Raw genomic sequence first — 12,696 nt, 5'->3', positions numbered from 1 at the left:
GTTGTGAAGTAACTGTGCTAACCACTGTGCTACCCAATCAAAGTAAAAGAAAGCAAAATCCCAACAAATACAAAGGAAAGCTAGGGTACAGTGGTTTACAATGCTGCCTCATGGCGCTGAGGACCCAGGATCGATCCCGGCCCTAGATCACTGTCAATGTGGAGTTTGTACATATTCCCCGTGTCTGCATGGGTCTCACCCCCACACCCCAAAAAAGATGTGGAGGGTAGGTGGATTGGCGCACTAAATTTCCCCTTTATTGGAAAAAAAAGAATTGGGTACTCTAACTCTGGGGAAAAACAGGAATTTTTTTTAACAAAACCAGAATGTTGCTTTCAATGTTTCAGAAACACTCTGAAATGAAAATCGCTTATTGTCACAAGTAAACTTCAAATGAAGTTACTGTGAAAAGCCTCTAGTTGCCACATTCCGGTGCCTGTAATCTCCTCCACACACACCCGTTTGAGATCTCTGCACTCATTTAATTCCAGCCACTTCAGCATTCCCGATTTTAATCTTTCCACCATTACTGAGTTGCCACGGCCTCAATTTCTGGAATTTCCTCGATAAAATCTCCGATTCACTTTCCTCCTCATGTGGCTCGGTGTCATTTGTTATTTTGTAAGGTTTCTCTGAAAGTCTTAAAAGTTATATTGTGTTCAAGCCACAATATAAATTCGAATAATTGTCACTGCTCTGGACAGATATTCTGCCCCATAAATAGGAATTTGTAACTCAGAGTGAAGCAGTTTGTTGGACATTCTGTCATGAAGAAACGTTTCAGAAATGTTGCCCCCAACAATGATGGCGACTGAGCATGCGCTCTGTTGCTCGTGCCCCAATAAAAAAGGTGGGTGCATGCGCAGTGAGCTGCCAGTACCAAATAAAGATGGCGGCCGCAGGGTCTCGTCTGTAACAAAGATGCAGCCTCCGCTCAGATCCCCAGGCACCGGTTGGTTATTTTTCCCGATTTTCGGTGTAAATAACATGTTGACAAAGCGTGTCTAACGACCCACCTGATTCATCTCTCCCTGCGTCCCGCCATTCCCACCTTCACGGATTGTGGATCCGAGAACAAACGTTTTTCTGCGTCGCCATTAATCACACTGCGCATGCTTCACTCAGCCCAGTCCCGCCCCCTCATTCACGCTGATTGGTTGGAGGACCAGTCACTCGCGACTGGTCATCCGGACCCGCCTCCTCTCGTCCTATTGGTCCAGTGCTGCCGTCAATCAATAACCGGGCATTGTGCGGTATCAGGTGAGAGGTCAGTGTCGGGGACCCCCAGAGCCGAATGTGAAACATTGAACATTCTTTCCTCTCACTGTCCCGAGAGTGAATCCCCGGGGTGAGTTATTGATACTGACCGTCCCGGAGCTGCTCCTCCCCGGGTTGGCACCAACCCCCCTCCCTACCGACTAGGCCGTGAATCCCCCGAGGTAAGTTATTGATACTCACTGTCCCGAAGCTGCGCCTCTTCAGCGGATATAAAAATATTGAAAATGGGATAAAGGTTGCTTGGCTGACAGACAATCATTGTCCCGTAAGGTAATGAGACCTTTTGCTTCCCAATTAGAACAAAGAACAAAGAAAATTACAGCACAGCAATAGGCCTTTCGGCCCTCCCAGCCTGCGCCGATCCAGATTTATCTAAACCTCTTGCCTATTTTCCAAGGTCTACTTCTCTCTGTTCTCCACCCGATCATATATCTGTCCAGATGCATCTTAAATGATGTTATTGTGCCCGCCCCTACCACCTCAGCTGGCAAAGCGTTCCAGGCACCCACCACCCTCTGCGTAAAAACTTTCCACGCACATCTCCCTTAAACTTTCCCCCTCTCACCTTGAAATCGTGACCCCTTGTAAGTGACACCCCCACTCTTGGAAAAAGCCTGTTGCTATCCACCCTGTCCATACCTCTCAAGTTTGTAGACCTCAATCAGGTCCCCCCTCAACCTCTGTCTTTCCAATGAAAACAATCCTAATCTACTCAACCTTTCTTCATAGCTTGCACCCTCCATACCAGGCAACATCCTGGTGAACCTCCTCTGCACCCTCTCTAAAGTATCCACATCCTTCTGGTAATGTGGCGACCAGAACTGCACGCAGTATTCCAAATTTCACCTAACCAAAGTCCAATACAACTGTAACATGACCTCCCGACTCTTGTACTCAATGCCCCGTCCGATGAAGGCAAGCATGCTGTATGCCTTCTTGACCACTCTATCAACCTGCGTTGCCACCTTCAGGGTACAATGGACCTGAAGTCCCAGATCTCTCTGTACATCAGTTTTCCCCAGGACACTTCCATTGACCATCTTGAGTTAGATCTTCCAAAATGCATCACCTCGCATTTGCCTGGCCATTTCTCTGCCCAACTCTCCAATCTATATTTTGCTGAATTCTCTGACAGTCCTCCTCGCTATCTGCAACTCCACCAATCTTAGTATCATCTGCAAACTTGCTCATCAGACCACTTATACCTTCATCCAGATCATGGGGCAGCACGGTAGCATAGTGGTTAGCATAAATGCTTCACAGCTCCAGGGTCCCAGGTTCGGCTCCCGGCTGGATCACTGTCTCTGTGGAGTCTGCACGTCCTCCCCGTGTGTGCGTGGGTTTCCTCCGGGTGCTCCGGTTTCCTCCCACAGTCCAAAGATGTGCGGGTTAGGTGGATTGGCCATGCTAAATTGCCCGTAGTGTCCTAAAAAGTAAGGTTAAGGGGGAGTTGTTGGGTTACGGGTATAGGGTGGATACGTGAGTTTGAGTGGGGTGATCATTGCTCGGCACAACATCGAGGGCCGAAGGGCCTGTTCTGTGCTGTACTGCTCTATGTTCTATGTTCTATTTATGTATATCACAAAACAGTGGTCCGAGCACGGATCCCTGTGGAACACCACTAGTCACCTTTCTCCATTTTGAGACACTCCCTTCCTCCACTACCTCTGTCTCCTGTTGCCCAGCCAGTTCTTTATCCATCTAGCTAGTACACCCTGAACCCCATACAACTTCACTTTTTCCAACAAACTGCCATGGGAATCTTTATCAAATGCTTTACTGAAGTCCATGTATATGACATCTACAGCCATTCCCTCATCAATTAACTTTGTCACTTCCTCAAAGAATTCTATTAGGTTTGTAAGACATGACCTTCCCTGCACAAAACCATGCTGCTTATCACTGATAAGTCTATTTTCTTCCAAATGTGAATAGATCCTATCCCTCAGTATCCTCTCCAACAGTTTGCCTACCACTGACGTCAAGCTCACAGGTCTATAATTCCCTGGATTATCCCTGCTACCCTTCTTAAACAACGGGAAAACATTAGTAATTCTCCAGTCCTCCGGGATCTCACCCGTGCTCAAGGATACTGCAAAGATATCTGTTAAGGCCCCAGCTATTTCGTCCCTCGCTTCCCTCAGTAACCTGGGATAGATCCCATCCGGTCCTGGGGACTTATCCACCTTAATGTCTTTTAGAATACCCAAAACCCGCCCCTTCCTTATGCCGACATGACCTAGAGTATTTAAACATCCATCCCTAGCCTCAATATCCGTCATGTCCCTCTCCTTGGTGAATACCGATGCAAAGTACTCATTAAGAATCTCACTCATTTCCTCTGACTCCACGCATAAATTCCTTCTTTTGTCTTTGAGTGGTCCAATCCTTTCTCTAGTTAACCTCTTGCTCCTAATATACGAATAAAATGCTTTGGGATTTTCCTTAACCCTGTTAGCCAAAGATATTTCATGACCCCTTTTAGCCCTCTCTATGGCGCGTTTGAGATTTGTCCTACTCTCCCGATATTCCTCCAAAGCTTCATCAATTTTGAGTCGTCTCGATCTTACATATGCTTCCTTTTTCATCTTAGCTAGTCTCACAATTCTACCCGTCATCCATGGTTCCCTAATCTTGCCATTTCTATCTCATTTTCACAAGAACATGTCTGTCCTGCACTCTAATCAACCTTTCCTTGTAAGACTCCCACATTTCAAATGTGGATTTACCCTTAAACAGCTGCTCCCAATCCACATTCCCTAGCTCCTGATGAATTTTGTTATAGTTGGCCTTCCCCATTTTAGCACTCTTCCTTTAGGACCACTCTCGTCTTTGTCCATGAGTATTCTAAAATTTACGGAATTGTGATCGCTATTCCCAAAGTAATCGCAGACTGAAACGTCAACCACCTGGCCGGGATCATTCCCCAATACCAGGTCCAGTATGGCCCCTTCCCGAGTTGGACTATTTACATACTGCTCTAAAAAACTCTCCTGGATGCTCCTTACAAATTCTGCTCCATCTACACCTCCAACACTACATGAGTCCCATTCAATGTTGGGGAAGTTAAAATCTCCCATCACAACCACCCCATTGCTCCTACATTATTGTATAATCTGTCTACATATTTGTACCTCTACTTCACGCTCGCTTTTGGGAGGCCTATAGTAAAGTCCCAATAATGTTACTGCACCCTTCCTATTGGTTAGCTCTATACATATTGCCTCAGTGCTCCAATCCTCCATCATGCCCTCCTTAATCACAGCTGTGATATCATCTCTGACCAGTAATGGAACTCCTCCACCCCTTTTACCTCCCTCTCTGTCCCACCTGAAGCATCTATACCCTGGGATATTTAGTTGCCAGTCTTGCCCATCCCTCAACCAAGTCTCAGTAATACCAATAACATCATATTCCCTGGTACTAATCCAAGTCCTAAATTCACCTGCCTTACCTGCTACACTTCTCACATTAAAATAAATGCACCTCAGACCACCTGTCCCTTTGCGATAATCATCTCTTCCCTGTCTACTCTTCCCGTTAGTCACATTGAGTTTATTATCCAGTACCTTACTGGCTTTAGTTGCTGCCTCTTTACTGACCTCTAACTTCCTAATCTGGTTCCCACCCCCCTGCCACATTAGTTTAAAACCTCCCCAACAGTGTTAGCAAAAGCACGAGAACATTGGTTCCAGTCCTGCCCATTTGTAGACCATCCGGTTTGTAATGGTCCCACCGCCCCCAGAACCGGTACCAATGTCCCAAACACCTGAACCCCTCCCTCCTGCACCATCTCTCAAGCCACGTATTCATTCTGACTGTTCTTAAATTTCTACTCTGACTGTTTCGTGGCACTGGTAGCAATCCTGAGATTACTACCTTTTCAGATCCTACTTTTTAACTTATCTCCTAACTCCCTAAATTCTGATTGTAGGACCTCATCCCATTTTTTACCTATATCGTTAGTGCCTATATGCACCACAACAACTGGATGTTCACCCTCGGAGGGAGTGCAGCACAGATTTACCTGAGTGATGTTAAGGCCAGCACGGTAGCATTGTGGATAGCACAATGGCTTCACAGCTCCAGGGTCCCAGGTTCGATTCCGGCTTGGGTTACTGTCTCTGTGGAGTCTGCACGTCCTCCCCGTGTGTGCGTGGGTTTCCTCCGGGTGCTCCGGTTTCCTCCCACAGTCCAAAGATGTGCGGGTTAGGTGGATTGGCCATGCTAAATTGCCCGTAGTGTCCTAAAAAGTAAGGTTAAGGGGGAGTTGTTGGGTTACGGGTATAGGGTGGATACGTGAGTTTGAGTGGGGTGATCATTGCTCGGCACAACATCGAGGGCCGAAGGGCCTGTTCTGTGCTGTACTGCTCTATGTTCTATGTTCTATTTATGTATATCACAAAACAGTGGTCCGAGCACGGATCCCTGTGGAACACCACTAGTCACCTTTCTCCATTTTGAGACACTCCCTTCCACCACTACCTCTGTCTCCTGTTGCCCAGCCAGTTCTTTATCCATCTAGCTAGTACACCCTGAACCCCATACAACTTCACTTTTTCCAACAAACTGCCATGGGAATCTTTATCAAATGCTTTACTGAAGTCCATGTATATGACATCTACAGCCATTCCCTCATCAATTAACTTTGTCACTTCCTCAAAGAATTCTATTAGGTTTGTAAGACATGACCTTCCCTGCACAAAACCATGCTGCTTATCACTGATAAGTCTATTTTCTTCCAAATGTGAATAGATCCTATCCCTCAGTATCCTCTCCAACAGTTTGCCTACCACTGACGTCAAGCTCACAGGTCTATAATTCCCTGGATTATCCCTGCTACCCTTCTTAAACAACGGGAAAACATTAGTAATTCTCCAGTCCTCCGGGACCTCACCCGTGCTCAAGGATACTGCAAAGATATCTGTTAAGGCCCCAGCTATTTCGTCCCTCGCTTCCCTCAGTAACCTGGGATAGATCCCATCCGGTCCTGGGGACTTATCCACCTTAATGTCTTTTAGAATACCCAAAACCCGCCCCTTCCTTATGCCGACATGACCTAGAGTATTTAAACATCCATCCCTAGCCTCAATATCCGTCATGTCCCTCTCCTTGGTGAATACCGATGCAAAGTACTCATTAAGAATCTCACTCATTTCCTCTGACTCCACGCATAAATTCCTTCTTTTGTCTTTGAGTGGTCCAATCCTTTCTCTAGTTAACCTCTTGCTCCTAATATACGAATAAAATGCTTTGGGATTTTCCTTAACCCTGTTAGCCAAAGATATTTCATGACCCCTTTTAGCCCTCTCTATGGCGCGTTTGAGATTTGTCCTACTCTCCCGATATTCCTCCAAAGCTTCATCAATTTTGAGTCGTCTCGATCTTACATATGCTTCCTTTTTCATCTTAGCTAGTCTCACAATTCTACCCGTCATCCATGGTTCCCTAATCTTGCCATTTCTATCTCATTTTCACAGGAACATGTCTGTCCTGCACTCTAATCAACCTTTCCTTGTAAGACTCCCACATTTCAAATGTGGATTTACCCTTAAACAGCTGCTCCCAATCCACATTCCCTAGCTCCTGATGAATTTTGTTATAGTTGGCCTTCCCCATTTTAGCACTCTTCCTTTAGGACCACTCTCGTCTTTGTCCATGAGTATTCTAAAATTTACGGAATTGTGATCGCTATTCCCAAAGTAATCGCAGACTGAAACGTCAACCACCTGGCCGGGATCATTCCCCAATACCAGGTCCAGTATGGCCCCTTCCCGAGTTGGACTATTTACATACTGCTCTAAAAAACTCTCCTGGATGCTCCTTACAAATTCTGCTCCATCTACACCTCCAACACTACATGAGTCCCATTCAATGTTGGGGAAGTTAAAATCTCCCATCACAACCACCCCATTGCTCCTACATTATTGTATAATCTGTCTACATATTTGTACCTCTACTTCACGCTCGCTTTTGGGAGGCCTATAGTAAAGTCCCAATAATGTTACTGCACCCTTCCTATTGGTTAGCTCTATACATATTGCCTCAGTGCTCCAATCCTCCATCATGCCCTCCTTAATCACAGCTGTGATATCATCTCTGACCAGTAATGGAACTCCTCCACCCCTTTTACCTCCCTCTCTGTCCCACCTGAAGCATCTATACCCTGGGATATTTAGTTGCCAGTCTTGCCCATCCCTCAACCAAGTCTCAGTACTACCAATAACATCATATTCCCTGGTACTAATCCAAGTCCTAAATTCACCTGCCTTACCTGCTACACTTCTCACATTAAAATAAATGCACCTCAGACCACCTGTCCCTTTGCGATAATCATCTCTTCCCTGTCTACTCTTCCCCTTAGTCACATTGAGTTTATTACCCACTACCTTACTGGCTTTAGTTGCTGCCTCTTTACTGACCTCTAACTTCCTAATCTGGATCCCATCCCCCTGCCATATTAGTTTAAAACCTCCCCAACAGTGTTAGCAAAAGCACGAGGACATTGGTTCCAGTCCTGCCCATGTGTAGACCATCCGATTTGTAATGGTCCCACCGCCCCCAGAACCGGTACCAATGTCCCAAACACCTGAACCCCTCCCTCCTGCACCATCTCTCAAGCCACGTATTCATTCTGACTATTCTTAAATTTCTACTCTGACTGTTTCGTGGCACTGGTAGCAATCCTGAGATTACTACCTTTTTAGGTCCTACTCTTTAACTTATCTCCTAACTCCCTAAATTCTGATTGTAGGACCTCATCCCATTTTGTACCTATATTGTTAGTGCCTATATGCACCACAACAACTGGATGTTCACCCTCGGAGGGAGTGCAGCACAGATTTACCCGAGTGATGTTAAGGGCAGCACGGTAGCATTGTGGATAGCACAATGGCTTCACAGCTCCAGGGTCCCAGGTTCGATTCCAGCTTGGGTTACTGTCTGTGCGGAGTCTGCACATCCTCCCCGTGTGTGCGTGGGTTTCCTCCGGGTGCTCCAGTTTCCTCCCACAGTCCAAAGATGTGCACGTTAGGTGGATTGGCCATTATAAATTGCCCTTAGTGTCCAAAATTGCCCTTAGTGTTGGGTGGGGTTACTGAGTTATGGGGATAGGGTGGAGGTGTTGACCTTGGGTCGGGTATTCTTTCCAAGAGCCGGTGCAGACTTGATGGGCTGAATGGCCTCCTTCTGCACTGTAAATGCTATGAAAATCTATGAAAAAATATCTGAACCCCCCCGGGGTTAAATTATAAAACTAGAGTACACAAAGGAGTCAGAGACATGATGGCACAGAGAATGGCATTCGGCCCATTGAATCCATGCTAGCTCTCTGGAGCAATCCAGTCGGTCCCATTCTCCTGCTCCATCCCTGTATCCTCGCAGGTTTATTTTCCTCAGATGTCTGTCCAATTTCCTTTTGAAATCAAATCATTCATTGTGCCGATTTTCAAACTCCCTCACAGGCAGCAAGTTTCAGGTAATTGGCGCTCGCTGTGTAAAAACATACCTCATATCACCTCATATCTCCTGTACATTTTACACACAAACTAGGATCAGGCCACTCAGCCCCTCGAGCCTGCTCAGCATTCAATAAGATTGCGGCTGATCTCATTCTAACCTCAACTCCACATTCCTGCCTACCCCGATAACCTTTCACCCCCTTGCTCATCAAGAATCTATCCAGCTCTGCCTTAAAAATATTCAAGGACTCTGCTCCCACTGCCTTTTAAGGACACGAGTTCCAAATTCTTACAACCTCAAGAGAATAAAAAATCCGCATCTCCATCTGAAATGGGCGACTCCTTATTTTGCAACAGTGACCCCCTTGTTCCAGATTCTCCCACAAGAGGAACCATCCTCGCCACATTGACCCTGTCAAGACACCTCAGGATCTTATATCGTTCAATCCAGGTTTTACCCAAAACTTTAAATCTGTGTCCTGACTGCTTGTACGATCAGTGAATGGAAACAGAGTTTCTTTGTCCACCCGATGGAAATCTGGCATAATCTTGTGTCCCTGAATCAAATCTTCCCTCAACCTCCTTTGCTGGAACCATTCTGGTAAATCTCCTCTGCACCTTCTCCAAGAACCATCACATCCTTCCTGAAGAGTGGTGACCAGAGCTTTATAAAGATTCATAAGAATGCCTACAGTGCAGAATCATAGACTTTACAGTTCAGCGGGAGGCCATTCAGCCCAAGGAGTTTGCACTGGCCCTTGGAAAGAGCAACCTATTTAGGTTTAAGCCCATGCCTCCACCTTGTCCCCTTAACCCAGTAACCCCAATTAACCTGTGGGGCAATTTATCATGGCCAATCCACCTGACCTGCATATCCTTGGACTGTGTGAGGAAACCAGAGCACCCGGTGGAAACCTACGCAGACACGGGAGAATGCGTATGTGACATCAAGGCTGGAATTAAACCCGGGTCCCTAGCACTGTGAGGCAGCAGTGCTAATCACTGTGAGGCAGCAGTGCTAATCACTGTGAGGCAGCAGTGCTAATCACTGTGTCACTGGAAGCCGAGCTACCCTGTTTCGGTATCAATATTTCTAATTATGAAGCTCAAGATTGAATTTGCTTTGCCAACTACTGTCTTAATATGTCTTGTAGATACACAACATCCCTCTTCACCTCTTTCTCTCTCCTCCCAAAGAGGTCAGTTGGGTTTTATAACAATCCAGCGTTTTCATGGTCACTTTTTCCCAGTGCCGGCCCCACAAATGACCAGATTCATTCAGCTCAATTTCACAACCTTTGCATTTTTGTGGGTTATCTCTCATTCCCTATTTTCTGTTTTCAATCAGTTTCACAGGGTGTTCGAAGGGGAGGCTTCAAAGTCTGGAAACTCAAACCAAACATCACATCAGCATCTGACAGGGTCCTCAAGTTATCATTGCTGAATATCATGAGATTTTGAACATGGAAGGAAAAAACGTCTTTCACAGTGGGGAGAAACCGTACACGTGTTGTGTGTGTGGACGAGGATTCAGTCAAGCATCAGGCCTCAGAAGACACAAATGTAGTCACACTGAGGAGAAACCGTGGAAATGTGCGGACTGTGGGAAAGGATTCACTTATCCATCCAAGCTGGAAACTCATCGACGCAGTCACACTGGGGAGAAACCATTCACCTGCTCCGAGTGTGGGAAGGGATTCACTCAGCCATCTGGTCTATCCACACACCAGCGATTTCACTCCAGGGAGAGGCCATTCACCTGCTCAGAGTGTGGGAAGGGATTTACTCTTTCAGCCCACCTGCTGAGTCACCAGCGAGTTCACACAGATGAGAAACCGTTTCAATGTCCAGACTGCGGGAAGTGCTATAAAAGATCTGGAGAACTGATGTGCCATCAACGTGTTCACACTGACGAGAGACCATTCAGGTGCTCTCACTGTGGGACTGGGTTCAGACGATCATCTCACCTCACTGTACATCAGCGAATTCACACAGTTGAGAGGCCATTCATCTGTGCCAAGTGTGGGAAGGGATTCACTCAGGCATCTGACCTGCAGAAGCACCAGCGAATTCACACTGATGAGAGACCGTTTCAATGTCCAGACTGCGAGAAGTGCTATAAACGTTTTGGGGAACTGTTGCAACATCAACGTGTTCACACTGACGAGAGACCTTTCAGGTGCTCTCACTGCGGGACTGGGTTCAGACGATCATCTCACCTCACTGTGCATCAGAGAATTCACACTGGGGAGAGACCATTCATCTGCTCCGAGTGTGGGAAGGGATTCATTCAGTCATCCGAACTTCTGAATCACCAGCGAATTCACAGTGATGAGAGGCCGTTTCAATGTCCAGACTGTGGGAACTCCTATAAACGTTCTGGGGAACTGATGCGTCATCAACGTGTTCATACTGACAGGAGACCGTTTAGGTGCTCTCACTGTGGGACTGGGTTCAGACAATCGTCTCACCTCACTGCACATCAGCGAATTCACACTGGGGCGAGGCCATTCACCTGCTCCAAGTGTGGAAAGGGATTCACTCAGGCATCCACCCGACAGAAGCACCAGCGAATTCACACTGGGGAAAGGCCATTCACTTGCTCCGAGTGTGGGAAGGGATTCACCACTTCATCCTACCTGCTGAAACACCAACGAGGCCACAAGTAACCATAATGATTGGGTTTTGCTGTTCCTCACATTCAGGACTGAACCATGTTCATTTGGGTCTCTTTCTGCTGATAACAAACTCCACCCCATTTACAGGGGCTAATATTCTGGCTAAAAGTCAAATAAATTAGATTTGTGTGAAATACGCAGTGTTGAAATTTTTTAATATCTCTGACACAAGTTAGTTCCTTTTGAAATACTCTCGCTCTCCCCTGTCTCTTCCATCCTGACCTCCAACAAGAAGTGAGAGGAGCGTGTGGAGCTTCTTTGTGACTGAGATTGAGTAAATCCGATCAGCTGCCTCTGCTGCTTCCCTCTCTTCCACGAGCCCACCGGACCAAACTGTCTCTAAATTTCATCCTTTCCCAAGCCCTGAACCCACATCTTTCTCCAGTTTCTCTCCCATCTCCCCTCATGACCTCTCAGAGCTCATCTTGTCCATGAGACCCAGCTCCTGCTCCATCGACCCTATTCCCACTGAGCTACTGATCAGTCAACTACCCTGTGTCCATGGATATTGTCAACATTTCTCTCTCTTCAGGTACTGTCTCTCTGTCCTTTAAATCTGCCATCATCACCCCCTCCTCAATAAAACAAACCCTTGACCCTGCCATCCTTACAAATTACTGCCCCATCTTCAACCTCCCTCTCCTCTCCAAACTCTTTGAACATGTTGTCACCTCCCAAATCCTTGACTCTTTCCCAGAATTCCCATGTTTGAATCCTTCAATCAGGTCTCTGCCCTGTAGTGAAATACGAACAGAATCTTAGCCGGAGAGAAAGACAGACAATCCGGGAGCTTGGATCCAACATGGATATGTTCATAAGACCAAAAGACAAGGTTTGCAGCACAGTCATTATCGAGGGACAACAATACCTGCTGGAGACAGACAGACAATAGAACAACACGAATCACAACACCAAGCTACCTGGACCCATATACCCGAGACAGGAAGGAGAATTGGAGAGGGACTGGAAGAACTCAAAAACTCCAGACACATTAACCAAAGACAACAGGTAGAGCCAAGGAAGTTCTACCTGCTCCCTAAAGTACCCAAACGTTCAAATACATGGACAGAACCAGGGAAATACCACCAGACAGACCCACCAGGTCAGACTGTGGGAAAGAAATTCCAACAGAATCGTAGAATGTACAGTGCAGAAGGAGGCCATTAGGCCCATCAAGCCTGCATCGGCCCTCAGAACGAGTACCCTACTTAAGCCCCTCCCTGTAACCCAGTAACCTCACCTAACCTTTGTTTGGACACAAAGGGGCAATTTACCATGGC

The sequence above is a fragment of the Scyliorhinus canicula genome, unplaced genomic scaffold (assembly GCF_902713615.1).
Source record: "Scyliorhinus canicula unplaced genomic scaffold, sScyCan1.1, whole genome shotgun sequence".
Taxonomy (NCBI): Eukaryota; Metazoa; Chordata; class Chondrichthyes; order Carcharhiniformes; family Scyliorhinidae; genus Scyliorhinus; species Scyliorhinus canicula.
This window is presented reverse-complemented; position numbering follows the sequence as displayed.